This window comes from Hylobates moloch, unplaced genomic scaffold (assembly GCF_009828535.3).
Source record: "Hylobates moloch isolate HMO894 unplaced genomic scaffold, HMol_V3 SCAFFOLD_2, whole genome shotgun sequence".
Lineage (NCBI taxonomy): Eukaryota > Metazoa > Chordata > Mammalia > Primates > Hylobatidae > Hylobates > Hylobates moloch.
Window position 1 is genome coordinate 21,907,264 of NW_026652277.1, and position 3,940 is coordinate 21,911,203.

The window sequence follows — 3,940 nt, forward strand, 5'->3', positions numbered from 1 at the left end:
AATGTTGTGTTGGTTTTTATTTTACCCCCTTTATGAGATTTGGAGCAAAATATTAACGAAACTTCATAAAAACCAATTCAAGTCTCCTTTTGGTTTTAAATTAACTAATTAGGTAGCTGTATTTTAGAGGAAGGAAGTTCCAAGAAGGCAGTACATCAGGGAGGAGCTTGGGCTTGGGCCTGACTACCCAGGTTCCAAACTCACTGTGACTTCAGGCAAATTACTCAGCTATTTACTCAGTCGCACTGTGCCTCAGTTGCCTCATCTGTACAATGGCAATAATAGGACCTGGAAGACTTATGAAGATTACATACCTTTCCCCACGAAAGCACTCAATACAATTAGCCTTTATTAATATGTCGACTGAGCTGAAATATAACGAATATAAAACAATATATCCACAGGAGTAAGATGTATTAGTTCTTACACTTTTCTTCAAAACTGTCTTTCAATTTTCTGTAGTCCAAGCCAAGACAATAATTATTATGATGAAACTATGATTATTTCTCAAAGTAATAAAATAAAAGGAAACTATTTTGAGAGGGCTTTGCATTTGGGGAAATAAAAGGTGGGGGACGTTGAAAGTAGAAAGTTGAAGCAAAGTATGGCAGCAGCTTCACTGTTCGTCTTTCTCATCATTCTTTTATTTTTCAGGTTTAAGTCATACTATTGTAAAAGAGGTTTTCTCCTTTTCTGCATTGATGGGAAGTGTTGCAGGCTTATTCTATTCTCTACTAAATTCAAGCGTTTTAGTAGAAAAAGTAAAATATAATATATATTCTTACAATATTGTCCACACGAAAGATTTACTACACAAAAATTATTTCTGAAGGCATTAATACCAGGAACAATTAATGTTTAAGTCGCAAACGGAGATGTTTACGCTGACAGGGAACAGACAAAAGGGCGTCCATGCTTCAACAAAATGTAAGAGTTTTCAGTTTGCAGCTTGAACTTGACACTATTGAAATGCATGCATTTCGGTGGCCCCGTTACATTTCAGGCGTCACGAAGCCAAGCGAGACCAGCCCGGGCCGCGTTCCCAGTGTACGCGCGGGCCTCCGGGGACGCGCAGAGCTAGAGGGGCGGGTGCGCGCGGCAAACGGGCCCGCGCGGCCCCGCTCCGGCACCCTGGCGAGGCCTAGACCGCTGTGACGACCCCGGGGAAGGGCTAGCCGCGCTCACCTGCAGCCAGGAGAGGACAGCGAGGGACAGGAGGCCGCTCTGCACGGGCCGAAAGCGAAGGGCTCGCCGGCTGGCCGCGCGGTGTAAGGGTCGGTGGTTTCCCTGCTTGGTCCCTGGAAATCCACCCCAGCTTAGCCCGGAGGCCTGAACTCGATTTCTGCAAAACTTTCCGCGACCAGCTCCTAAAACAAGGGCGCGTCCCTGGGTGGGCTCGAACCACCAACCTTTCGGTTAACAGCCGAACGCGCTAACCGATTGCGCCACAGAGACTCCCTTGTCACCTACCCCTTCCGCCTCAGCCTTTATGAAGAATAATAAAGGCAGTGTGTGGCTGTTTCTGCTTTCTGATTGGTACTATCAGAACCAAGATGTTTTACTTCACGTTTCCAACCCTTTTAATTCTATTTTCCCCCTTTTAAGCATATCGAAAAATTATACAACAAAATCAAGCAGCATTGCAGATTGCAAAATGTATTAAAATACTGTTGCTTCCCCCCGCCAACTCCCATTTGGAACGTTGTATTTCAGGAAAATAACTATTTCTTATTAGTTTTCTTTTATGAGAAAATCAAAGCTTTCATCTTGTGAGCTGAGAAACTTTCTCTTTGTTTCAAACAATTTGCCCAGTGCTTCGTTCGCTAATCTCTTGTGATTTACTTGTGTAGTATTCCCAAGGTCATCTGAATTTTATTTATTTGGCTGCTTTATTTTTATATTCAGGAATTACTAAATGCACAGATGAAATCCCTATTTGTTTTGTACTAAATACAGTACAATGATTTCACACTAACATTTTGTTACTGGAAAGAAACATCAGGGAAAAAAAGCTACAGGAACATTCCTCAGTTCCAGTGCGTTGTAGTTCGTTGCTAAATCTGCCCTCCTCCCTGGCATTAGCCTACACACCCGCATCGAAGCCATACCACTTAAAACACACATCTCGAGGGATAATTAAAACCCAATTTGAGGAAAGAGAAGTTAAAGAAGAAAAAGGAATGATTTATAACTAACTCCTGAAAATTTTTAGCACAGAAACACTGCAGGTAAACATGCTCCATTCCTATAAATACTTAAATGAAAATCGTTCCCTTTGTGTGAATGTTTCCTGGTGCCTTTTAAGGTACACTTCTAAGTTCCAAACGCTCTTTTTTTCCCTTCTTCTCTCCTCAAATAATTGCGAGTTTCCACTTGAGAACGTGATGTTTAAATTTTTAACAGTCACTAAACTGCTCTGTACAGAATCCCTCCAAAAACAATCGCTACCATGATTTACAGACGTTGTAAGCGACGCATCTTAGTCCAATCAGCATTTTGAGTTCCCGTTGCATGGTAAGACAACTTAAATTGGCTTTGGAACCAATTAGAAGCCGAGGTCCCTGAAAGCGTTGAGATGTTAAACAGCTGTGAATTCACGCCAAGCTGCACCACGCCACTTTCAACAAACTTTTGGAAGTGCACTTGAAATTTTTGAATTTGAAAAAACAATCTAGGAAATGCTTCTACAGAGTGTATGAGAAGTCTCGTTTCATTAGACGATGCTGCTTTCTACTTGGTAATATTTTGTGTACCTGTTAATGGGAGCTACAACTATCAGGTACTGGCTTTTCTTCTCCAAATACCAAACTGAGTGTCCTTTCCTCTCTTGTTTTTGTGACTATCCAGTTAGAACAGACTGCAACTGGTGTACCTCATTGCCCCTTCATTCAATGTTTACTCTTCTGTTTAAAGTAATATTAGGAACAGTTCTACTCATGTAAATCTCTTCATCTCCAATATCTTTTCCTCACTTCAGTCATCATACTAGCATTTGACTTCTAACAAGAGAGGTAATGAGAAACAGTTGATGAGAAAAACGAACTCAGAAAGGAATATTAACTCATTCTAGGCTAAAAAATTGTCTGTATAAGTACCACTATTGGTTTTAAAACTGTCTTCAAGCCTGGTTCTGTAGTTTTTAACATTTTACATAAAATGGCTGTTTCCACGGTTACTTAGCTCTGCCTTTTTTTCCCTCTCCACTTGAAACTACTTCAAAGGAGCATGTAAATATTTAAAATATTGAATGGACTCTGAACATTTTATTCCAATGGTATATATCAAACACATCTTTTATGCAGAATGACCACTAACAAAAATAAGGGAGAAGAATACATTGTCATCTAAATCTTTGTGATTATCTCATCTTAGGCCATAATATTTATGTTCAATTTTTAAAGCCAAACTAAGCCCACTGGATTAATTTTAGAAACATAATCTTTTCTTAATTTTAAGATAACCCAAGATAAATGAGTCCTATAGCTTCATGAGCACTTGGGTCTTTATAATTGCTAAAAGTAAAATGAACTAGGCATTTTGCCCCTTTTTTTGTATATTATACACAACTGAACTGCAAATTTACTTTTCCCAAGAATATGCCCTATCAATGAGGCTCATCTGTGCAGATTAATGGGCATATATATTTTATTTTCTTGGAGAGGAAGAGAGAAAAGCAAGAACATCTGTGCAAATAGGATTCACCTGTCTTAACAGGCAAGCCACAATGGACCACACTGATCTATAGACCTTCCAGATACCATGAATCCAAGGCTTTCAGATAATATTCTTCCAGCTTCATCCCAAAAGCATAGGCAACTCACAGGGTTTGGGTTGCCATTAGCATGATTGTGCATGACCTGAATTGTTCTTCATTTCTGTATTTCAGAAGTATGGTGACGGAGTTGTTAAAAACAAAAAGTCCAGTTAAAAAAAATTTTTT

At 39.7% G+C, this 3,940-nt stretch overlaps 1 non-coding gene across 1 annotated transcript; it reads right to left on the reverse strand.

The window, feature by feature from the left end:
• Nucleotides 1-1,381: 1,381 nt before the first annotated feature.
• Nucleotides 1,382-1,455, reverse strand: TRNAN-GUU (transfer RNA asparagine (anticodon GUU)). The gene has a single exon. It is a non-coding gene; the product is annotated as a tRNA-Asn (tRNA).
• Nucleotides 1,456-3,940: the final 2,485 nt, after the last annotated feature.